Source organism: Mixophyes fleayi, chromosome 1, assembly GCF_038048845.1.
Source record: "Mixophyes fleayi isolate aMixFle1 chromosome 1, aMixFle1.hap1, whole genome shotgun sequence".
Lineage (NCBI taxonomy): Eukaryota > Metazoa > Chordata > Amphibia > Anura > Limnodynastidae > Mixophyes > Mixophyes fleayi.
The window spans coordinates 154322820-154349940 of record NC_134402.1 but is presented as its reverse complement, the minus strand read 5'-3'; the positions used below and the strand labels follow the sequence as shown (position 1 = coordinate 154349940).

Below are 27121 nucleotides of genomic sequence, written 5' to 3'. Positions count from 1 at the left end.
ACACAAGCTCACCCTTCTCTCTTCTTCTGCCCCCCTCTACCTGCCTCCTTGAATGTATCCCCTCTCATCTCTGCCACCCCTCTCCCATCGCCTACCTCCACCTTGCTTTCCTCTTTATCTTGTCCAGCTCCACTGGCAGTTCACTGGCTCCTTGGCCCTCTCCAATCTGGCTTCCATCCACTCCACTACACACAGACTGCCCTTACTAAAGATATAAATGATCTCCCCTTTGCCAAGTCCAAGGGTCACTTCTGCTTGCGCACCCTTCTAGACCTCTGCGGCTGCTAACACTGTGGACCACCCTATCCTCCTGCACAAACTACACTTCATGACGCTGTTTGTTCTCTCTTGGTTCACCTACCTTTCCAACAGCTCTGCTTCTACCTCTGGCTTCTCCTCCCCCTCTTCCCATTGGGATCCAAAAATGGTGTGGCCTCAGCCCTCTACTCTTGTTATTGTACAACTCCTCTGTTGGTGAACTTATTAGTTCCTTCAGGCCTCCAGTACCACCTCTATGATGATGACACACAAATTAAATCAAATACTCCTTAAACACTCACCTGTTCATTGTTAATTATAAGTTTTTGCTTGTCCTAACATGGTTCACGTTCAGCCAATGCAGCTGAAATGCAGTTCTAACAAGATATGCACCCAATGCCTTGAGGTCAAGCTGACATAGATAAGAATAGGTTTAGGAGGGGGGGGGCCTAGAAACCTCAGTAATACACATGTGCTCCTGTCTCTCACCTTCTGCAGGTTATCTTATGTCACTTTTTGTTACATCTGACGCAACTGTCTTAGGCTTTTATGTCTCCTCTATGGCCATTTTGTTGTACCCGTTTTGTCTTATGTAATCTTTGTTAATTATGCTCTTCACCCAATGTACAATGTTGAAGATTTATGTGGCACCCTATAAATAAGTAATAATAATAATAATAATAATAATAATAATAACAACAATAATACAATAACAATAAAACAAAAAGTTAAATTTTTAGTTTTTGTGTAGAATAATTCAATTATTAAGTACACTGTAGTTAACGTTGGAAAGTAATATTTAGTAACCATTAAGTAGGAAGACTTCATTCATGAAAAAATTTCAGGCATGAACTATCTGAGTCATTTTATTAATAGCCAAGAATGTGCAATGTTACTGAAATGTAGGTAGCCTGTAACAGCAGAGGATTTCCTTTAAACAAGTTAAACTACTGTTGCGTGCAGAGGAACAAAGACAAGTGATGAGATTGCTATGTAACAAGTTGCATGCATTCTGCAAAAGTTCCTCTTACATAACACGCAATATGTGTATATAAAAATAGTAGTTTGTAGCAGTCTTGTATTGTAGGCGTATTACTAAGATATGGAGCATAATGTTACACAAGTTAAATTACACCAGAGTTTAGATTTCAAAGCAATCCACAATGGAGTATTCAAACAAGTGACACAGATCCATACCATGCAGAATAAAACCTTTGTGAGAGGGATAGCCCGCAGTACAGTCAAAATATGCTGCCACCAACTATCACTGCATTACAATTGAGTTTTCAGTATTTTAGCCATTACCCATCTGGTCGGACTGCAGTAAATGGAAATTGGCTGCGTGCTCTACACTATTATTTAATACTGGCCACACCTGCTGCAATTAAACTGTATTATATTATTGCAACCTGATTGAATATGTGATCAATTTGGCAACATACAATGTGCTTACCAAAAAGGAAAAGAGAACCTTTGATAACGGTGCACAACCAGTCAATCAACAAATATTATTATAAACAATATATTCATATAGAGACTTGGTTAAGCTGCTGCAAAGAGGAGGTTGTAACCCTCCTCCATTCAATTCGCATAGAGAAAACACTAAAGCTTGCAGCGCTACAAGCTTTAGTGTTTTTTCTATACAATAGTCTTGTCCTAAGTAATTAAAATGTGATTGAAATGAATCTGTTCCGATTTGACCCAGAAGGATGGACATCAAGTCAGCTGATGACTTTGGCATTATAGATTACTTATCACAACTAAATAAAATTGACAGGATAGATTTGAAATGAGATCAAATAATTATTGAGAAGATAAATTAAATGTAGGAAGCTCAAACTTAACTAAAGTAGGTGAAGTCCTGTAAACAATAATAATATATTATACATGTATCCTTTAACATTTACACTACAGATTAAGGAAAAAATAGAGTTAGAGTCATTTCAGGATGGCTACATTAATAGAGATCTAGTCAATTGGCATGATTTCAAAGAGAATGTATGTGTCTAATGTGATCATCAACATCACCCTTTATTTATATAGCACCACTTATTCCGCAGCGCTGTACAGAGAACTCACTCACATCAGTCCCTGCCCCATTGGGGCTTACAGTCTAAATTCCCTAACACACACACAGACAGACAGACAGACAGATTAGGGTCAATTTGATAGCAGCCAATTAACCTACCAGTATGTTTTTGGAGTATGGGAGGAAACCGGAGCACCCGGAGGAAACCCACACAAACACTGGGAGAACATGCAAACTCCACACAGATAAGGCCATGGTCGGGAATTGAACTCATGACCCCAGTGCTGTGAGGCAGAAGTGCTAACCACTAGGCCACAGTGCTGCCCATAATCTGATCACACATATTATAAACATGTACTGGAGTGAGAGTGGATTAACGTAGTGAACATTTTGGTCCTGGACCCCACCAACATAATCTCCATGCACACATCCAAGTCCTCACCTCACCCTTACTCCCCTTTTACCCCCCAAATTTTTTTTTAGTACAAATAAGGTGAAACAAAAATAAAAATCCTACAGAGAAGATTAATATAAATAAAGTGCCATGAGTAACATCATAGGTTTAGAAGTACGGGGTGATTCAAAAGTCGCAGTACACCATTTTATTTCAAAAACTCGACAGGAAATTGGGAAACCTAAATACTCCAGTAAGGTATGGGGGACGTGGTCTATCTTTTACTGTATGTACCAAACATGGGCGCCATCTTGAAATCGGCCAATCGGCCCAATTCCTGTAGAGTTTTTGAAATAAAAGGGTGTACTGCGACTTTTGAATCACCCTGTATATACAATATCCTAATAATTATTACTATTATTATCCTAATAATAATAGTAAATTCTTAGCCTTCACATGTGGCCCCCAGCTCCTTACTGCTTCATTGTCAGATTTGTTTGTTACAGCTTCTAACACACTTACTTAATGTGCCTGCTGATATGGTTATTAAAGATAGAAACAAATTAAAAGAATACATTTAACATATGGATAACACATCTTAGATTAAGGGTAATGTGCAGTCCTTTTGAAGGTTAGAGGAAGGGTCACCCATGCTGCCAATGAAGTGTATCAGGTTGCCTATCACTGTTCTAAAGCAAGCAACAATTTTTGAACGAACCATAATTCATGTGAGACTAAGGCTACACACTGCAAGCTTCGAACTTTTTGTAAACTCTTGTGCCCTGTTGTGTTACTATAACAATCATGTTACACAGGCTACATTACACCAGTGTTACACCACTTCAGAATTAAATGCAAAACACAATGGATTATATAAATCATCCAAAACAACACAACACAAGTCTATACACTGTAGAATAAAGCCCGTTTCACAATTTTCTGGTTATGAATTACAAGTGTATATTTTGTTTTATTATGCGCCTTTTTATTTGTTTTCATTGGTAAATATCTTGATTGTTGCATTATGTACAGGAATGCAGGTTACAGAACACCTACTGCCAACCTCTACTCTTTTATTTCAAGGATTGCTAAATGCCACCAAAATGCATAACAAAGAAAGCAGCTCATCTCAGCACACCAATCTATATTTCTGTCTATTGTTTACATTGAGTTTCCACTGTGAACATGCACCTTCTGTGAGAGGAATAAATTAGAGAGCAGATTTAGACTGTAAAATGAGAATCTGCTGCCATCCAATCATCACTGTAATACAATTGTGTTTGATTATTGCAATATGATTGAATCGGTGACAAATTCACCCACATACCATGTTACTTTTCATCCTAAGCAATCAAAATGTGATTGAAATAGATTTGTGCACGTATGATTCAGCAGGACGGTAAATCAGGTTGGCTGATGACCTACACTGGCATGTGTTGATCCTTTAATAGTAAGACAGTATCCTTACCCCTTTAATATTATGATCATTTACAGTGGATAAACAAAGTAAACATTTTGGGCTTAGACCCTGCCAACATCATCAGCAGGCCACACAAAACTCCTCACCTCCTCCCCTCTTCCCTTGTTTAATTTCTATTAATTTTTATCCTTTTGTTTGTTATTTTTCACTTTTTACATTTCTTTTTAACCACAAAGTCACAGTGGACTATAATTGAGTCTCCCCTTTTGTCAGCACTATTAAATTCAGTATAAACTGTATCTAATAGTAACTACCAGTTTATATGGATACTAGTGCTGTCTGAATACCAGAACAAACATTGAAACAAGATGTGTGAGGGCAGTACCAGCTAATCTTACAGATTAAAGTAGTGTTGGACAACAGGTGGCCATAGGGCAAAATGTGGCTCTCAGAGTCATCGCTTGCGACCCCAAGCTCCTTCCTGTTTGTTATAGTTTGTCCAAAAAATGGAGGGGAGCAGAGAAAGTTGTAGCTCAAAGAGCAAGGGCACTCTGGTTTCCAAAATTTAAATAGTCAGTATATCATATGTAACAGGGCAAATGCCTTTATTATAACACATGTAAATACTTGGCGAAATATAGAGATAAAAACACATAGAAGGATAGAAAAATAGATTTAAAATAAGTTAACCCTTCAGTAACCACCGCTGGATAGGTTAGTAGTACATCAAGATGTGGTGGGTAATGGGCAAAAATAGAGCTTATGAACTGTAGCCTAGATTATAAATAAGCTATATGATCATAAAGTGAGATATATATATTATTCTCCAATTTGGTATACATATGGAGATGCTCTAAATCGGTGCAGATTAATAGTGAGCACCTGTCCTAGCGTCCCTGATAATGGTCTGGTATAGATTCGCAAGCTGAAAGGAGAATAATATGAGAGATTTAGACATGTGATAATCTCTCAATTATTTATCAAGACTGCATGGAGCTCTGCTGCACAGTATACAATGTGGCGATAGACTAATGATCTCAGAGAACGGTTCTCATGATAGCAACGCTGTATCTATATCTCTAATACAGGTTTTAACTCATTCATGTTAAGTAATAATGAAGAGAGATCTCATGCATACGAACCCAGCACATCTTACTAGCAGGGGGTATATTACAACCCACTGAGTGTGCGCTCTGAGATCCGATACATTTAAATAAGATTCTTATGCAGAGCACAATACTCCTGAAAGGCTGTTATATATGATTATTCTATAGTGTGTTACGCATAAATCCTGTATGAGTCTATTCGCAGTAGCGCACAGACAGCACATATTAGGTGAACAATCGAACTGCTACTGTTACTCCTTAGATCTCTATGACACAACATGAATATTAACCTGTTGAGACATTAGTCTATCGCCACATTGTATACTGTGCAGCAGAGCTCCATGCAGTCTTGATAAAGGATTGAGAGATTATCACGTCTAAATCTCTCATATTATTCTCCTTTCAGCTTGCGAATCTATACCAGACCATTATCAGGGACGCTAGGACAGGTGCTCACTATTAATCTGCACCGATTTAGAGCATCTCCATATGTATACCAAATTGGAGAATAATATATATATCTCACTTTATGATCATATAGCTTATTTATAATCTAGGCTACAGTTCATAAGCTCTATTTTTGCCCATTACCCACCACATCTTGATGTACTACTAACCTATCCAGCGGTGGTTACTGAAGGGTTAACTTATTTTAAATCTATTTTTCTATCCTTCTATGTGTTTTTATCTCTATATTTCGCTAAGTATTTACATGTGTTATAATAAAGGCATTTGCCCTGTTACATATGATATACTGACTATTTAAATTTTGGAAACCAGAGTGCCCTTGCTCTTTGAGCTACAACTTTCTCTGCTCCCCTCCCTTTTTTGGACTCATTACTTGAGTTGTTGGTGCACCCCTCCCTACTCGTGATACCATATAATTATCATTTGATATATTATGGAGGTAGGCTTCCTCCCTAGTGCGAACATTACTCTGTTTTGTTATAGTTTGTAACACTTGTTTAAAAAGCATGCTGATGTTATTACAGATAGTTGTCTCTTTATTTGATTAAATGTATTATTTTAGCGTATTATTGAAATTAAGGATAATGTGTATAACAATTTTTGAACAAAACAAATCTCATGTCAGAGCAAGGCTACTCTGGCATTCGCAATGCGGGCTTTGAACTCTGTACACTCTTGTGACCTGTCAAATGATTTGTTGCAGTCTAGTTTTATAGGTGTGTTTAGGTTTCTAGCTTCATAGTACACAAGCTAAGTTACACCAGTGTTAGGCCTTTTCGGATTTTGTTTTGGTTATAAATTTTAAGTGTGTCGGGATTCCCAATATGAAGACCACTGAGAGAGCGTAAGTGGAACAACGTGGTTTATTAGTAACACATGTACACAGGTTAGATTGCAATAAATGGTGTGGCAACAAGTACAGCAGGGAATGGCAGTTAAATCATAGATAACTCGGAAAGCAGCAGATGCAAAGAATGGTCATTAATATGGTTCAAAGAGTCAGTGCAGAGAAGCCGGGTGACAAGGTCTGGTTCAGAGGCTGGAGAAGCAGGATAACCCACGGCGGTCAGGATACCTGGATAACTCAAGAGGCACAAGGCACCAGACGAGACACAGGTGTCAGGACTCAGGAAATACAAGGCACAGAAGGAGTCACGGATGTCTGGATTCGGGTTCCACAGGAGGCACAAGGTACAGGTAGGCAGACAGTCAGGAGACTGAATCAGACTCAGTGGTGTTACTACTGCAGATACGGGAGCCAGATAGCTGCTACAGACTGTAGAATCTGGTTTGCTAGGGGAGCAATACACCTCAGACACAGTAACACAGAAGAGTCAAACAAGCCAGGGATAAAGCCAGATGGTCCATCATGATACTAGGGAGAAGCAGGTGCGGAGTCACAACAAAGCCGAGTCAGGGGTCACAGGAAGAGGTGCAAAAAATGGAGGGACAGGCAGAGGAAAATCAATTAAGGATTAAACACAGAAGAACCAGCAGATGTAAAGGCAACAGATGAACTAGCAACGGCTGCTGGGACAGGCAGGCTTATATAGGCCAGGGACAGGTGCTAAGCATCCTGGAGTAACACGCTGATCTCTGGCAGGAAGTAGAGCTGTCCAAGTACCACAGTGACCCTTTTGGTGGAACATTGGTAATGCAAGCTGGATACATAAAAAGGCAAAAGTCCAACATAGTACTTGGCAGACCGGAGCTGCAGGAGGCAAATCGTTATAAAGTATCAATCTTGTTTTATTATGAGCCTTTTAATTTGTTCTCTTTACTTACCATAACCTACAAAGTTCTTGCCTGCTCCTTTCCCACCCAACATTTCCAATTGTCACAATCTGCCTCCTGCAGCTCCTGTTTACCAGGCTATGTTGGTCTTTCTGAATATATATAGCCTGCAGTACCACCATGCCACCAAAAGGGCCACTGTGGCGCTTGAACTGTTTCCCTTCCTGCTGAGCTAAGCTTGTTTTCTCAGCATGCTTTACACCTGCCACTACTACTTAAAAGACAGCCTCGCCCAGTACTCTGGGCCAGATCACCAGGTCACTCTACTACCTGATAGGAAGCAATCCTTTGACTCCTGTTCCTGGTTATACTTACCTGTGTACCTGACTTGTGATTTTGCTATTCATTCCAGTGCCGCAGACACAGCTCATCATCCATCCAGTTCCTGAGTTATACACCTGTGTGGATCGCTGTGCTTCTGCTCTCTGCAGATCATTGCTTCTCAGTGTAACCTGTTCAGCTTACTTCTACCTTTAACTGGTGTCTGCTCTCAAGTGTTTCAGCATTATCAGGCTACTCATCTCACCACTTTTCCAGAGGTATCCAACCCTGCAACCCGCAGGCTACTCATCTAACCACCTCTCCAGAGGTATCCAACCCTGCAATCTGCAGGCTACTCATCTCACCACCTCCTCCAAAGGTATCTAGCTCTGCAACTCGCAGGCTACTCGTCTCGCCACCTCTCCAGTGGTATCCAACCCTGCAATCCGCAGGCTACCCATCTCTCCACCTTTCCAGAGCTATCTGACCCTGAAATCCGCAGGCTATTTATCTCTCCACCTCTACCAGAGGTATCCACCCTGCAACCCGCTGGCTACTGCATCTCACCATCACTTTACAGTATTGCCTATTCCGCTGTTAAAATCTGTGGTTATATTACTGCCTTACCAGTTATTGCATCCTGAACCTGTATTAATGTGTTTCTAATAAAACCACTTTGTTCACCTACTTTCTCTCCGTGGTCTTACCTTGGGAACCCGGACACCAATATTATCTCCTTTCACACTTTCTCCCGCCCCTTTCCCCCTCATCTAAGCCACTGACAGCTACCACTCCTCCCCTCTGATTGCACTCTGATTACTAGTTCTCATTAACACCTAGAATATTTTTCCTATGCTGCTCCCCTTCACTGGATTGACCTACCTCACTCTACCAGCCTCCAATGTTTCAAAAGACCCCCTCAAAACTCATCTGTTTATCAAAGCTTACCAGACCACTGCCTAATTCCTACCTATCATCCTCACCCACCACTCATCCAGTTATAAACTCTCTCATTCTGTTACGGATTACTGGATATACTACTAATCTTGATTAGCGCTGGCTTACCTGAGGTGCGGAGTCTAACGATCTCCCCGGTATTCACCAAGAACCGCCGCAAGGCGGGGTGGGCTTTGCTGCCAGGAGTCGCAGGTCGCGGTCCTCAGGTTTGCCCCAAGATGTAGTACAGCGGAATAGGAGCAGGATGAGAATAGTCGGACAGGCCGGGTAGGTACACAGGCAGGCAATGCAGACAGAATCAGAAGGCAATCTCGGAGATAAACAAGCTGGTTCCGTACACGGGTCACAAGAACAAATGCGTGGTCAGCTAGCCGGGTCGGTACACACGAATGGCAGATAAACGTATGGAGGGAGAGGCGTGAGACAATCCGGGTCAGGGGCACAGGCAATCTGGAAGGTCAGCAAGATGGGTCGGTACACAGGACGTCAAGCACACAGGAAGCAGGAACAAGGAGGACACAGGGATCAGGAGCCAGGAACTGGTAAGTTGCTCTGACACTCACCAAGTGTCAGAGCTATGTTTTTATAGTGTGTCCAATTTGAATTCCCCGCCCTAGGTAGCGATCATGTGACCGCCGAACCAGGAAGTGCGGCTTCCGGGTACAACGGAGCGGCGGGGGAACGAGGAGAGGTAAGTATTCGTAACAGTACCCCCTACCTTAAAGGTGGACTCCGGACACTTACACAGGTTTACAGGGAAATCTTTTATGAAAGAGTTTGAGTAGACGGGGGGCATGAAGGTCGACTGCTCTTACCCAGGAGCATTCCTCGGGGCCATATCCTTTCCAGTCTTCTAGGAATTGTACAGCACCTCTGTTCTTACGGGGGTCCAGGATCTGTTTTACTTCATATTCACCCTGATTCTGAATAATAACAGGAGGGGGAGCCCTAGGAGGAGTGGCAAACTTGTTAGTAACCACTGGTTTCAGCAATGACAAATGAAAAATATCTGGGATACGTAGAGAACGTGGTAAGCTTGGTCTGAAAGCTACTGGATTGATGATCTCAGAGATGGAAAAAGGGCCAATAAACCTGGGAGCAAATTTCTTGCTGGGAACCTTTAGACGAATGTTCTGTGTAAATAACCAGACTTTATCACCGATTGAGAAATTAGGCCCGGCTTTTTTCCTTCTATTGTAGGCTTCCTTAGAACGAGTGATAGCCTCTCTGAGACTTGATTTGGTTTGTTCCCAGATATGTGAGAAGTTACGAAATAATAAGTCCACTGCTGGAACTTCAGAAGCAGTAATTTGGGAAAAGGTGGGTAATCTAGGATGACAGCCATAGAGAATGAAAAAAGGAGAGTTAGAGAGGGCCTCGTGGAAATGATTATTATGGGCAAACTAAGCCCATGGAAGGAGATCCACCCAGTTGTCTTGATTGGCAGAGATGAATATTCTTAAGAATTTCTCCAATTCCTGGTTGGTTCTCTCTGTGAGGCCGTTAGACTGGGGGTGATATGCAGAGGAAAAATCAAGCTTGATTCCAGATTTGTGACAAAAGGATCTCCAAAACTTGGATATAAATGGAGATCCTCGATCGGAGACAATGTGAAGAGGACAACCATGAAGGCGGAATATCTCCTTGATAAAAATGTCAGCCAACGAGGAGGAAGATGGAAGAGCTCTCAGTGGAATGAAGTGGGCAGTTTTGGAAAAGCGATCCGTGACCACTAGGACCACCGTACAAGACTTGGAGGGAGGTAGATCCGTAATGAAATCCATGGAGATTTGTGACCACGGGTAATCAGGAACTGGTAATGGAAGTAAATGACCATAAGGCCTCCTCCTGGGGGTCTTGTGTTGGGCACATATGGAACATGAAGACACAAACCTTCTTACATCCTCCCGTATGGAAGGCCACCAGTAATTGCGAGATAACAGGGCCCAAGTCTTACGAATGCCAGCATGACCTGAGAAGAGAGAACGATGAGCCCATCGTAGAAGTTTGATGCGAAGAGGTGCAGAGATGAAGGTCTTGCCAGGAGGACAGGTTCTTTTGATATGAGTCGCTGCCAAAATTCGACTAGGGTCTAGAATAAATTTATTCTCCTCCAAGGGTTCCGAGTCAGCAGGATCAAATGAGCGAGATAGAGCATCTGCCTTGATATTTTTAGATTCGGAACGGAAGGAAATGTTGAAGTCAAATCGGGAGAAAAATAAGGACCATCTTGCTTGTCGAGGATTTAGGCAGCGTGCAGTACGTAAATATAGCAAATTCTTGTTATCAGTATAGATGGTGATGGGAAACTGGGCTCCTTCCAGGAGATGCCTCCATTCAAAAAGAGCCAATTTGATGGCCAGGAGCTCCTTGTCACTGATGCCGTAGTTCTTTTCAGCAGGTAGCAGGCGACGGGAAAAGAATCCGCACGGATGTAGTTTGCCGGTAGAATCTCGTTGAGAGAGAATTGCTCCCGTACCTACAGAGGATGCGTCCACCTCTAGAATGAACGGGCGAGAACAGTCAGGTTGTTGGAGGATGGGTGCTGAGGAAAAGAGAGATTTTAAGGTAGCAAAGGCTTGGGAGGCCTCTTCAGTCCATAGTTTGGCATTCGCAGACTTACGGGTTAAGGCAGTGATGGGCGCCACCAAGGTAGAATATCCTTTAATGAACTGGCGGTAGTAATTGGAGAACCCTAGGAACCAATGTGTAGCTTTAAGGCCCGAGGGTTGAGGCCAATCTAGTATGGCTCTTAACTTGGTAGGATCCATTTGCAATCCAGTGCCGGAGATGATATAACCTAAGAAAGGAACTTGTCTCTGTTAAAAGATAAATTTTTCTAATTTACAATATAGATGATTCTTTCTAATACGAGACAGAACCTCCAAGACATGTTTGCGATGTGATACTAAGTCTTGGGAGAAGATGAGGATATCATCTAGGTAGATGACCACGCATTGATATAATAGGTCTTGAAAGAGTTCATTCATGAAACCTTGAAAAACAGCCGGGGCATTGCACAATCCAAAAGGCATGACCAAGTATTCAAAGTGCCCGTCCCGAGTGTTGAAGGCTGTATTCCACTCATCTCCCTCCTTAATGCGCACTAGGTTATAGGCTCCTCTAAGGTCCAATTTAGAAAAGATGGTAGCCCCCTTTATACGACCAAATAATTCTGAGATTAGTGGTAAAGGTTATCGATTTTTTACGGTGATGGCATTTAGGCCTCGATAATCAATATAAGGGCGGAGGCCCCCGTCTTTCTTCTTTACGAAGAAGAAACCTGCCCCAGCAGGAGAAGAGGATTTTCGGATAAAGCCTTTTCCCAGATTATCTTGGACATAATCCTCCATGGCCTTGGATTCAGGAACGGAAAGTGGATACACTCTACCTCGGGGTACTGGTTTGCCAGGAATGAGATCTATGTTACAGTCCCAAATTCTATGTGGAGGAAGTTTCGTGGCCTCCTGTTCACAAAAGACATCGGAAAAGATTTGGTTGGGTTCAGGAAGGAGAGCCAAAGGTAACCTCCTGTGGCATTTGGGATCCTCCTTGGGAACTACCTTTGCTAGGCAATGATTAAAACAATGTTGTCCCCAAGATAAGATATGGCCGGACTGCCAGTCCACGTTAGGGGAATGGAGACGAAGCCACGTAAGTCCAAGGATAACCGGATTAGTAGATTTATGGATTACGAAGAAAGAGATACTCTCCTGATGAAGTACTCCAATCTGAAGACGAAGAGTTGTGCGAAAAAAGATGGTTCCTTCAGGAATTCTTCCCCCATCGATGGCTAAGAAGGAGATAAGTTGTTCTAAAGCTTGCGTGGAGATGGAGAATTGCTTAACCAAGGCAGCAGAAATGAAATTCCCAGCAGCTACGGAGTCAAGGAGTGCGGACTGAGAAAAAGTATATCGTCCAGACTGTAAGGAAATGGGAATGGTGACACAATCATTACTATAAGGAACTGAGGGAGACGGGATAAGGAGGCCTAACGACACAGTTCCCGTACACGTTAGGCCCTGTCGTTTCCCGGACGTTTGGGACAAGAGTTCAGAAGATGACCGCTCTCTCCACAATATAAACATAGCTTGTTCCGGAAACTTCTCTTCCTCTCTTCAGCCGACAGGCGGGTCCTCCCCAATTGCATCGGTTCCTCGGGAGGAAGAACAGGTGTCTGGAAATTAGGAGCCAAACGGATCATACTACGTCGAGATTGTTTCCTGTCGGAATTACACTCCTTGAAACGTAAGTCAATCTTAACGCAGAGAGAGATGAGATCGTCCAGAGATGTAGGGAGTTCTTGGGACACCAGCTCATCTTTAATCCGATCGGAAAGACCCTGCCAGAGGCCATTGCAGCTCAGAGGCCATAGTTCTGAAGTGCACCGCATACTGACCCACTGACTGGTTGCCTTGGCGAAGACGCAATAGTCCGGTAGCTGCGCTGGAGACCCTTCCTGGTTCATCAAAGGTCTTCTTGAAGGTGGACAGGAAGGTGGAAAAGTTATGCAGGATGGGATCATCTCTCTCCCACAACGGAGATGCCCATGCTAAGGCTTGACCAGATAGCAGCGAGATTATGTAGGCCACCTTAGCCTTCTCAGAAGGGAAATTCCCGGGTAACAGTTCAAATTGAATGGAACACTGGTTCAAAAATCCTCTGCAAAGTTTAGGGTCTCCATCAAATTTAGGCGGATTAGGTATCCGCAATTGGGTGGAAGAAGCTGCTGCTGCAGGAGGAGGGTCCGGAGCCGCACTCACTGGTGCAGGAGGTCTGGCGGCCACTAAGGTGTTCTGAACTACGTCCAGCCAAGTAGATAAGCTCTGGAGGAATTTTAAAAGTTGCTCTTGGTTCGCCTCCTGTTTGTCCATTCTTTCCACTAAATGCTCCAGTAGATCTTTAGCCGCTGAATCCATGGTCAGAGCAAACTGTTACGGATTACTGGATATACTACTAATCTTGATTAGTGCTGGCTTACCTGAGGTGCGGAGTCTAACGATCTCCCCGGTATTCACCAAGAACCGCCACAAAGCGGGGTGGGCTTTGCTGCCAGGAGTCGCAGGTCGCGGTGCTCAGGTTTGCCCCAAGATGTAGTACAGCGGAATAGGAGCAGGATGAGAATAGTCGGACAGGCCAGGTAGGTACATAGGCAGGCAATGGAGACAGAATTAGAAGGTAATCTCGGAGTTAAGCAAGCTGGTTCGGTACACGGGTCACAAGAACAAATGCGTGGTCAGCTAGCCGGGCCGGTACACAGGACTGGCAAATAAACGTATGGAGGGAGAGGCGTGAGACAATCCGGGTCAGGGGCACAGGCAATCTGGAAGGTCAGCAAGCTGGGTCGGTACACAGGACGTCAAGCACACAGGAAGCAGGAACAAGGAGGACACAGGAATCAGGAGCCAGGAACTGGTAAGTTGCTCTGACACTCACCAAGTGTCAGAGCTATGTTTTTATAGTGTGTCCAATTTGAATTCCCCGCCCTAGGTAGCGATCACGTGAACGCCCTAAGTAGCGATCACGTGACCGCCGAACCCGGAAGTGCGGCTTCCGGGTCCAACGGAGCGGCGGGGGAACGAAAAGAGGTAAGTATTCGTAACACATTCTTCCTTCCAAGATTCCATACGAATGGTTTGGCAGAAGGGGGTTGCAGGGAGGGAAGGTCATGCTTTTTAAGAATACTTCTGACCCTGAAGAGGATAGAGTATTACATTTATTATGGATGGATGGATTGATGGATAGTTGGACAACTCATAAAGCAAACAATTAGTAGGCGCTCACGCATGGGCTCTGCGGAGAGCTTTCCAAGGGAGGTTGGTTGTAAGAACCTCGTTTAGACAACATTGGAGTTATGATTGAATCAAAGCACAAAGCAAACCATAACTCACCAAAGCCCTCTGAAACGCAAAGTAAATATACAATTTATGTAACCATAAAAACATCTCTGGTGCGGAACACAATTACAGCTGCCAATTACAGAATGACAATATCCATGCCCACTGTAGCTAGGTTCTACTTTTCTTATTTCCCATTTTTTTATCCATCCTCTTCTTTTTAGGCATATTTCTGGGTCATTTGGAGCATGTTAATGATTGTTCATATTTCATTGCTTGTTTAATAACTGGGTTTTTTTCAGTTTAAACAGCAACAATAAGTTACTTTTTTTTTAAAAAAAAAAAAAGAGATTAGAAAGTATGTATTGTAAAACTATGTAGTCTAATATGTATTTAATAAGATGGCACAGTGATCCATATGCCAATTATTCAGTGAAAGGTATGTCCACATGGTCTTTCTTAATATACAATTTTATGCCATGTATCATATATACCACTTGTGGACTTAGAGTCACATAGTTATCCATGTAATCAGCACTATGTTTGTGTAAATGAACTAATTTGCGAACAGGGTCAGTGTTTCTATTAGGGTCAACAGTTCTCCTCTCTGCATGATCAATGATTAGCTTTTGATATGATGCCAACCGTCCAATTGCTCCTGTAACTCGCGCTCACAGCTTGAGGAATAAAATCAGGTCTATTAAATGTTCTTGTTCTGATCTGCAGTGCAGCAGGGTCTTCAAAATTATACTGCTATAAAAACACGGATTACAGTCAATTAAAAATACAGTGATCATGTTTTAGGCCCAGGTTTATGCTTTTATACAAAGAAAAATATATTTCAAAAAGTAGACATTTGACCCTGTGTGCCTTTTATATGGACAGTGACTCTTGGATACTAATATCCCTACTTTCCACTTTAGTAAGTCAGAGGTGAGATAAAGTATTCTAGTATTCATGGCTCCTAATACTGAGCTTTCTGGTAAGGGGACTTTTTTCATCACTTTACCCATGTACACTGAAGGAACAGGTTCTTCATATCCTTTAAGGGCATAGTATATGTGACTCTTATAGTAACAGACCCAACACTTGTCACACCAGCATATGTTAATTACTTCCCAGGCAGTCTATTAAAGTTTAATATTGTAAGCAGTCAGCAGGTAGCAAGAATCATATATACCTTTATCTAATAAGATGTACATAATCATTCATTGTAGTGCTTACACGCATGGTTTGTTTTCTGAAAGATAAACCCTTTTATATACCTTCAGTATGAATATGATTATTATTATTATGTTACCAATAGACCCACACACCACTAAGAATGCTCAATATATTTTGAATTATCTGTGTCTGCATGTGACGAAGGGAACTATGTTTTTATCAGATTCATTACTCATGAATACTGAAGCTTCATATTTTACATATAGTATGTACAGTACAGAGCAAGCCTCACTGAACCTATGGAAGTGCTGAGTCACTGTGAGTCCATTATCTGAATGCAATATTAGTTGTGACCCTGATCATTACACAAGGCTGTGGGACAGAGGTTTGCCTATAATGAGACAGACTGAGGCAAAACATAAGGAATTTATTTTAATAATAGTATTTTTTTTGCTGTAAAAGTCTAAACAAGTACTTTTTAACCTTACTGTTAGATCTTATAATGATCAGTGACCATATTTAATTTTTATAATATACGCTACACCAGTGATTAGCAAGTTAATACCCTTCAAGGGCCCTCCAACATTCAAAAGTACCACACATTACTTTTTCTTTGTATAATATACAGCTCCAAACTGCCCCCCACATTTCTCATTCCAAAATACCCTTCTGACCTTAAACTTGCACCAAATTTCCCTTATATGACCTCAGACCCCACTTGCCACAAGATGCCCCCACATGCCACTCAGTCCTACAACTTGTCATAAAATTCCCCACATGACCTCATACCCCACTTGCCACAAGATGCCCCCACATGCTACTCAGTCCTACCACTTGCCATAAAATTCCCCACATCCCCCACTTGGCGCCATATAACACATGCACTTGAAAACTTTCTTCAGACTTTCCCACGCACCTCAAACCCCCTAAACCCCTACATTGTACTCAGACCTTCCCAAATTCCATCACTATTAATCAAGTAACCGGATTTGGGAAACACTGAGCTAGAGAAAGAAAAGGGTGAGGCAGATTAGTGTACAGTGTTCCAAAGTGCACCTCTTGTATAATAACTACCAATTTACTGTAAACACTGTAACCCACGATGAAGCAAAAGCATAGTCCTTCACACTGTAGTAATAATAATGATAATAATAATTACAAAAGCTACCCTTTAATGTCTAATTAAAGGAAATATGATTTTTAATTTATTACACTTATGTGTCATCTTTGTCAGATAAAAAGCAAAATCTTGAATATGAAAATATACTAGCTAAATGGGTTATGGTTAGCATATACTACTACTCAGAGTCTAACACAGTGGTTCCCAAACTTTTGCAGTTCGCGGCACCCTTAGAGTCTCCAAATTTTTTCAAGGCACCCCTCCAAAATAATTATTGAGCAGTCCTGTTTTAGAAGTAGTTGGGTCAAAAAAATGTAATAAGTATTTAGGTCAGGACAGAAATACTTATTTAGTTCTATGCAAAAATGCCCCCTCTGCATTCAGACACTCTGCCCTCAGGCACTCTGCCCCCTCTGCATCCAGACACACTTCCCCCTCTGCATCCAGACACACTGCCCCCTCTGCATCCAGACACACTGCCCTCTCTCACACTGCCCCCTCTGCCCTCTGTCCCCCCTCCTCTGCTCTGTCACGCTGTCCCCCCTCCTCTGCCCTCTCTCACGATGTCCCCCTCCGCTGCCCTCTCTCACGATGTCCCCCCTCCTCTGCCCTCTCTCACGATGTCCCCCCCTCCTCTGCACTGACACGATGTCCCCCTCCTCTGCACTCTGTCCCCTCCTCTGCCCTCTCTCACGCTGTCCCCTCCTCTGCCCTCTGTCACGGTCCCCCCTCTGCCCCTCTCACAGTGTCCCCCTCCACTGCCCCTCTCATGCTGTGTCCCCCTCCACTGCCCCTCTCACGCTGTGTCCCCCTCCACTGCCTCTCTCACGCTGTGTCCCCCTCCACTGTCCCTCTCACGCTGTGTCCCCCTCCACTGCCCCTCTCATGCTGTCCTCCTCCTCTGCCCCTGTCACGCTGTGTCCCCCTCCACTGCCACTCTCACAATGTCCTCCTCCTCTGCCCCTGTCACGGTGTCCCCCCTCCACTGCCCCTCTTACGATGTCCCCCTCCACTGCCCCTCTCACGATGTCTCCCTCCTCTGCACCGCTGTCACACTCCTCTGCCCCGCTGTCACACTCCTTTGCCCCGCTGTCACACTCCTCTGCCCCTCTGTCTGCCCCGCTGTCACACTCCCTCTCACTACTCTGCCGCGAGCCAGCCTCAGGAAAAAACAAAGAGCACATAAACTTACCAATCTGCGCGGCGTCGGGACCCAGCAGACTCCTCTCTCCCGCAGCTGTCACTGAATATCGACGTCAGTGACACCTGCGGGAGAGAGGAGTCTGCTGGGCCCCGGCGCCGTGCGGATTGGTAAGTTTATGTGCTCTTTGTTTTTTCCTAGGGCTGGCTCGCGGCACCCCAGTGACAGCGCCGCGGCACCCCTCGGTGCCGTGGCACACACTTTGGGAACCGCCGGTCTAACATATTTAGATGTTATACAGCAAGTGAGAGAGAAAGTGCTGGGCTGAGGATTCAGGAGGGGTAAGACAGAAGGAGTAAAGGGGTCCTTCCTTTCATGCTGTATGGGGTCATAAAATTTGAGATGACAATCCTGGACATGTACTCCACCAGAAATGAAACCTGTTTTAATAGTCAAATCATCTACCTAGGCAAATCAAGTGTGTGGAAATATAAATTACTGAAAAATAATAAACACTTACTAGATTTACTAAGCTGCGGGTTTGAAAGAGTGGAGATGTTGCCTATAGCAACCAATCAGATTCTAGCTTTCATTTATTTAGTACTTTCTACAAAATGACAGCTAGAATCTGATTGGTTGCTATAGGCAACATCCCGACTTTTTCAAAGGCCTAACACTTTCATTTTGCACTCAAACTCACATAAATATAGTAATGGGACAATTATTTCTATTTGTTTGTGAGATACTAAATACACTTATTTTGAAAAGAATTGGTGCAGAAACATGATACATACTTGTAAAAGATTATAATAAATCTGGGGGGAAAAAGTCAAGTCAAATTAAAAAAAAGATGTTTTGTTTCAAACGAGTAATTGTAAGGAAAGGATATTGTTTCTGTGCTAAATTGCCCATGCAGGTGGTTACTGATGTCAGATCTGCAGAGTGGTTCAGTAGATCTACTTTCAGATTATGGGTTTTTGTCTTCCTCTAGTGGCAATAAGTAGAACTACACAGCAAATCCAACAACAAGTAGAGATGAGAGAAGCTCGGAAATAACTAAAAGAAATGTAATTGGTGGAGCAAATTAAATTTCTTTGTTATATTATCAGTAGCCAGAATTGTGTTAGGGTTGTGTATCTGTCACACGCCGGTCCCATAGATAGGTGCGGGCGCTGTGACTTTCCTCTAAGAACGGTGATTGAGCATACTTCTGAGACATTACCTTTACACAGGTGTTCCTTGCTACCTTGTTCTGGACCTCCTCCCAATTCTCATTGGTTCTGGAGTATTATTTAAACTATCCATGGTCCTTGGCTTATTGCCAGTTCTTCGTGTTACTCAGTCTGCATTAGGATCTGGCTGCCATTACTTGACCTCCCGTTTGTCCACTGCTGAAACTCCTCTCTGCTGTTAACCTGCTCGCTGAACTACCACTATCTACTACAGAAGGTACCTGTCACTTGTAGTTCCACGCTGGGCTCATCTGAAACTCCTCTCTGCTGTTAACCTGCACGCTGAACCACCACTGTGAGTTGATTGCAGCACCTGTGGCTATGCCTACGGCTCAAGTTTCCATATCTACCCGGCTGATTAAACATCGCTGTTACTTCATTGACAAGTCTACTGCTGAAGTTACCTGTCACCTGTAGTTCCACACACGGCTCAGATACACTTCGCTCCTCCGCTACTTCTAGGTAACGAACTGTTTGATGTACTTTTGTTCATTCTTGTCATTTGGGATTGTTATCTGTAGAACCAACAAGTTCAACGCTTATTGCTTCTCCATAATGAGAATTACCAACTATGAAGTAGCATGATGTGATCTGCAGTCTGAATTCTGTCCTATTTGCCGTGTGTCTAGTATCTGCCGTTATATATATATATATATATATATATATATATCGACTCTCGGCGAGACCACGACAGCAGCAGCAGGACGGATATTTTCTTGGGAACACTTATTTTGCCAAATCGGGTTTAAGCTGAATGCACAAGCGGATAAGTTTGGTGTCGCGGTTGTTTTAGAACATACATTTTATCCATCGTTAAGGAGAATTGGTTGCAGATCATACTCCGGGATTTCTAAGGAGCTACTATACAGATAAGCGGTTTGATTTTATATATCTGGTACGCACACCACTTTTATTATTCTGCACGATCAATTACAGATCATCTTTATCCTGCACTACAGTATTTATGAGTCGCCTGCGGTGCATTTATTCAGACACCGTCCTGTTCTAACTCCTCTGGACTATTTTGTGTACATCTGTGCTTATATGTTTATATACACTGTATACACCTGAAGGCGCCGCCTTTCACCATATATATCTTACTATATATATATATATATATATATTTCTTTCATTCCATTGTACCATCAGCCAATACATTACTTTGCAGCATTATCACTATCTCCAGTGTTATTATTATTATTAGTGATGCTTGTGAGCCGTGAATATCCTCATCCTCTTGTTCATTGTGTGTTGCCTCCACTACCCTCTGTTAGTTCTTGTCTGGGAGACCACGACCTGCGGAATAGGAGCAGCGGAGTCCATATTCCCTTGCGGGGATCCCTGATGAATACCTCCTATCCATTAGACTTTGCACTCCTGGGCAAGTCCTATCTAAACAGAGGCAAGGGATCTACAAAATCAGTCGTGACAGTATCAAATAATTGTGTTTGCCTACTAAGTGATGTAGCTTTTTTAAGGCAAACCTTTATTTCAGCTTATGGGCCAATATCATATTATGATTTCTCATTGGCAGTGAGCAGATTAATTCATTGTAGAATTTCCAGTAGGTCTGATGTATGAAATTGCAAAGCGTTTGTGATTGTTTGCTTTGCTCCTAGAATATATATAATTGAAGCCATTTCTGTACAAATGATGTCTATATTTATATTTCATAGAGTTAACTAATGTTCACATATTAACACCTGGGACAGAAAGGAAGAACTGATATAAGAACAGTCTGCAGATATTGCTATTTCCTCAACACTAGATATGCTTAAACTACTGAAATCAAAATTCAACCAAACCTTTGGTCAAACCAATATCAAAATGTGTTTTTAGTTCAACCACCATGGTGTGTTTTTTATAACTGCTATGTTATTAACTCGAATACAGTTATAATAGAATAAACTATAACATGTTGCCTCTTCAACCTGTTTGCATTAAACTGGCTAAATTTTATAGTATTAACACTTTTATTTTTTTCATATGTAAACGTGAAAAATAGTATACAATTTAGACATTTCAGCACTTAGACGAAAAATTTCAGCAAGGCGTACATACGAGTGCTCGTATATCACATATTTTCAACATGTATAACCAGTTCGTGAACCACTGTGAAAGAATGGTGAGTATCTCGCAACACAACGTGAACTCAACCTGCATTTAAAAAAATGCACGTAACCTGCACGCGCGTACACCCGTATTCAAATACAAGCGGATCTCAAGAAACATTTCCATTTGAATCTATAAGTGCACTCTGGCCATACATTACTAGCTCTATGGAGACAGAAAGAACACATGTACCTATCCCTATTGAAGTGTGAAATAGGCACATGTATATGTGCAATATAAAGTCCCATCAGAATGCATGAAAAAATAATATAAAATTAATATACAACTCTTGATACTACGCTCATTAATTTAAATACATATAAACACAAATTGTATTATTTTATATGAAATACATAAATCAGCATATTTTTAATTTGTAGTGTACATAAAATGTATCAAGTCCCCTCTATTCTAACAGCAAAGATCCCAAAATAGCTGTTACAGTCCCCTTGGATGAAACAATCATTTCCAGTGGGGGATTGTGGGATGGATCGTCTCTTGGACACAGCCAACTGCACATGCAGCTGCACCCCAGCTGGTTTATGAGTCAGTGGGCAAGACACGACTCAGTAGCCTGTTAGGAACATTCTAAAGGGAAAAAAATGCAGGTGGCCCAGTGACCCAGCCAGGGCCTGATTAAGGGTTCCAGCCGCCCCAGGCTAACACATCTGTTGCCGCCCCCCCCCCCCCCCCCCCCCCCCGCGCGCGCGCGCGCGCGAGCGTGCGTCTCCCGCCCCAACCCATACCTATATGTCTATGTTTATACACAGTGTTCAAAGTGGAAACTTAGAACAGTTTTACAATCAAGGCAGTAGAAGTGGATGTATGGAATACAACAGCCTATCAGCCCACTTCACCACTGTGTGTGTGTGTGTACATACATATGTGTGTGTGTTTTTATATATATATATGCAAAAAATTGTAAAATATTAATACATAAAAAAACACAGGCCCTGATTCATTGAGGAAAGGAAATCCACAAAAAATTGTAACTTTGCATGTCAGCAAAACCATGTTGCATTGGAGGGGGATGTAAGTTAAACTGTGGGGACAGGTATATAGTTAGGGTAGGGCATGTCCTAGATCAACTTTAAAGTGCTGTGTAAACATAAAGCTAACAAGTATCCGTGTGCTACATGAAAAAACAGCCAGTATTTAACTTATGTGCAAAATAATAAACTAATATGCATCCCTTGCATTGGAACATGGCTTTGCCCAGGAGAAAATGTACTCATTTTTTTTACTTACTTTCCTTAATGAATCTCTGCAAACACATTAAAATGTCACGACAGTAAAATTACACATTCAAAGATAGACAAATTGTGCCGTTCTCTCTTACCTGATCTTGCAGCGTAGACTACCTGATGTTCGCTCTTGCTTGTTCTTGAAGCGTTGTTGTCAGTTGTCTTCTGGAACCTTGGGGTCCTGTATTGAAAATGTGCAAAAATTAATCCCCTTAGCCAATTAATAATTAATAATTTTGATGTCCCCTGCAGCCTATCCCCCCCCACCCATGAGTCATGATCCCCACCTCCTAGACAATTAATAATATTGTTGCCCCTGTAGTCTATTTTCCACCCCAACATGAGTTATGATCTCCCCCCCCCCCCCTCATAGACCTAAAATAATAATGATGCCCCCGCAACCTATTCCCCCTCCCTGAGTCATGATTCCCCCCCTCACATAGACAATAATAATGATGCCCCTACAGCCTATTCCCCCATCCCTGAGTCATGATTTCCCCCCCACATTGACAAGAATGATGCCCCTGCAACCTATTCCCCCTCCCTGAGTCATGATTCCCCCCCCACATAGACAGTAATAATGATGCCCCTGCAACCTATTCCCCCCCCTCCCTGAGTCATGATTCCCCCCCCACATAGACAGTAATAATGATGCCCCTGCAACCTATTCCCCCCCCTGCCTGAGTCATGATTCCCCCCCCCACATAGACAATAATAATGATGCCCTGCAGCCTGTCCTCCCTTCCTGAGTCATTAATCCCCCCCCCCCCATGGACAATAATAACGATGCCCTGCAGCCTATTCCCCCTCCCTGAGTCATTAATCCCCCCCCCATGGACAATAATAACGATGCCCTGCAGCCTATTCCCCCTCCCTGAGTCATTAATCCCCCCCATGGACAATAATAACGATGCCCCTGCAGCCTGCTTTTGACTTTAACTTACCTTGAAGATTGCCGGACTGGTCCTCTTCTGTCCCATGCGACGCTCCGATGCTCCTTCCTTCTAGCAGTGCGGGCGTGATCTGTCTGCTTAGTGTGATCGCGTGAGATGTTAACATCTCACGTGATCACACTAATCAGCGCACCGCGGCCGCACTGACAGCTAAGCAGAAGCTGTCAGCTGCACCTGCTAACCTACACAGAACCGGACATACACAGAAGCGGACCCCATAAGGTAGGAATTTCAGGGGGAGGGGGGGGGCGGACGGGTTGAATCGGCCACAAAGGGGAAGAAAAAAAAAAAAGGAAATTTTCTTTTACTTTTACCAGCGCTGCGCCCCCCCAGACCCAGCGCCCCAGGCTGCAGCCTGGTCAGCCTGTTGGCTAATCAGGCCCTGGACCCAGCCCAGGGTAACTGACTATGTGACCGGCCTGGTGAGGGCAGATACCTCCCTGCCCAGCCCAACCTGCCCCTGTGTGGTAGAGAATTTAAACTTTAAGCTCTTCTGGGGCAGGGATTGATGGTAATGATGAAAATGTAAAATGCAGTATAATTTATTAGTTCTAAAGGTTACTAATTATAATAATATATAGGTTTTTGTAGGTGTATATATAAATATAACAAAACTTTTTTATGTATCTTTTACTTAAGGTTTTAAGTATCATAAAGGTATTACGTAGGAGGTAGAGTATTACTGCACAGGTCACAGACATCCAAGGTTACATGACAAGTGCATTATTTATTAAAATACACGTTTCAAATTTATTGTACAGTATATACATATATTATTTACTGGAGTTTAATATATTCTACATATAATATTCTACATTACTAATATTACATAGGAGTATAAATGTTTAATTCAATATTCCAGTCCCTTTTGTGGACCTTTTAAAAAGAATCAGCGCATTCCAATGAACTTAATGACATTGGCATTACCACAGCCTATATGAAAATTAATGAACTGAGTGCAATGTTAATAAAAGCCACTAGATGTCATCAAAAAGCTGTTCAAAATTAAGGTATATATATATACTCTAACAATGAGGTATCAAAACAGAGAAGCCCTGATTCTGGACCCACATTAATACAACACCATAAATATAAATATTCATTAAAGTTGTACACAATAAATTAGCATGAATAAATGAAAGCATTATGCACAAATGTTCATAAAAAAACATTTTTCAAGTAAGGCGTAATATGCAGTGTATGACTAAATAAGAATGGATCATTTAATGAGACATAAAAGTTACTGTAAAGTCCTGAATAAGAGCAATTATTTTATCCTTTAGGGTCAAAACAATCCAATGTATAGATCTTCCTACAATAAGTTACACGGGAAATCCCATTTCCTAAGCGAGCTTACAATCTATTCAGTTGGCATACACTGAATAATGATAATGTGTGACCAGCTTCCAAGAAATGTGTTGTATTGTGTGTCAGAATTTCTACTGTAGCCTCTTTTCCTGTAGGTAAATGGTTCTAATGGCACCAATATGTGATAGATGGAGAAGGCTCCTCGTACAACCAGCCGAGCAGTAAGTCAGACCTCACAACATTCCCTCTAGTTGAACCCCAGCAATGTTTTTAATATGCTACGACCACGTATAATTATTTTACAAATTATAACTGTATTTGGTTAACACTCTAAAATGGTGTTTCATACCCCTTCCCTCTTGTAACCCACCTATTCTTCCCTGATGTTGTATTTTTCATTTTCCCCTTTTGCTTTTCGTACCCCCAAACTTTTGGGAAACTTTCAATAGAAACAATTTATGTCTGGGTATGTCAGAATTCCCAGTGCAGTGGGCATATGGGATTTATACAGGGGCATTTTATAAGATATGCAACATAGCTTTACATTTTTCATGATCATTTATTGTATACAACGTTAATGAGTTGCTACATTTGTGTTTGTTCTATAAATATGGGCCCAGAGTTTTTCTTTGTGTGTTTTGTCATTTTGATACCGCATTTCTACACTCATTGTTACATTTAACCTTGTATTATCCTAGATAATGTATACACTCTGGAACTTATGTATGAAGCACACAGGATGTGCACCCTAAAACCCTTTGGTTTTTCACCAGTGTGTCTGGATTGACCACCCAGTGTTCTTCAAGGTGTATACCTAATTTATAGTCTTTTGACACCTCTCCAAACTAAATGTGTACCTTGGCTGGCAGGCAGGAAAAAAGTAATCACATGTGCAAATAAATACCAGTTCTGCAAACCAATACGCGTTGCAAAAAGAAAAATACTTGGGCAAAAATAAGCATGCATCACCAAAGGGGGGATTTGGCACCGTGTTTGGCAGTTTTTCCTCTCGTAAAAAACTGCCTCAGTTTTCTAGCCAAAGCTGATCTACCATACCAGCACAGTTGCTTTTATTTTTTTTACAGTGATTGGCTGTGGGCGCATGACTTGTTGTGAGCAGTAATTTAAATAAGAACAATGAGGAGACTACTTAAATGCTGCAGCATACAAATCTCACTTCATAAGGGCACATTGGTTAGCATTGTGCCACATAGCACTTAGGCCATGGGTTCAATTCTAATTAATCTCTGTGGAGTTTGTATGTTCTCCCCGTGATTGCGTGGGTTTCCTCCAGGTGCTCCGGTTTCTTTCCACACTCCAAAACCATACAGGTCGGTTAATTGGTTTGGGACAAAAATGACCCATTTGTGTGCATATGTGTGTTAGGGAATTTAGACTATAAACTTTAATGGGACAGGGACTAATGTGAATGACTACAAATTCTTTGCACAATGCTGCTTAATATGGCCTATATAAATAAAACAATTATGAAACACATGAAAATAGTGTTTAAAGTGCACATTATTGTCCATTAATTTTCAATAGATATAAACATAACCTAAATGCACAATAATATATTTAAATGTCATTTTATGCAGATGTAGAATATTTCCACAATGATCACACAAAAGTAACAAATATCATACTGTAAATTTAACAAGTCGCAAATCACATCATATTGCAATATCTGCTTCTAAAAAGATTTAAAATGTCTTTAAAAATAATTGCAAACTTCGATTTCGTAATTACAGACCTAGGGCCTGATTCATTAAGGATCTTAACTTGAGAAACTTCTTATTTCAGTCTCCTGGACAAAACCATGTTACAATGCAAGGGGTGCAAATTAGTATTCTGTTTTGCACATAAGTTAAATACTTAGTGTTTTTTCATGTAGCGCACAAATATCAACTTTAAATTTCAGTGTACAAATAAGCTATCAAATATTTGTGTGCTACATGAAAAAACAGTCAGTATTTAACTTATGTGCAAAACAGAATACTAATTTGCACCCCTTGCATTGTAACATGGTTTTGTCCAGGAGACTGAAATAAGAAGTTTCTCAAGTTAAGATCCTTAATGAATCAGGCCCTTAGTTCTACCACATCTGTGTATAAGCAAACAAACATCTACATGATTACCTTGTAAATAATACACAGATACTCTGGTTGAGACTCCTAGCACACACACTGTGTAATGTAAATGTAGATCTGAAGGGGAAGTGGTAACTGTACATATTGGTATGCACCATAAGAATACGCTGCTCTAGCAACTTTAAGGTCTTGTTTTTTTAAGTCTTAGGTTTGCGTGTTTGAAGTTACCAAAA

At 41.9% G+C, this 27121-nt stretch overlaps 1 protein-coding gene across 4 annotated transcripts in view; it reads right to left on the bottom strand.

Moving 5' to 3' along the window:
* Window positions 1-27121, bottom strand: part of ABCG2 (ATP binding cassette subfamily G member 2 (JR blood group)) — a 136106-nt gene that overhangs the window by 60413 nt on the left and 48572 nt on the right. Inside the window, exon 1 of one of the 4 annotated variants that reach the window (XM_075201937.1) lies at window positions 748-767. The exons of the other annotated variants lie outside the window; for them this stretch is intronic. The gene's annotated coding sequence lies outside the window, so the exon portion shown is untranslated. Of the gene's footprint in view, window positions 1-747; window positions 768-27121 lie in introns of those variants that run through there. 4 annotated transcript variants of the gene reach the window in all.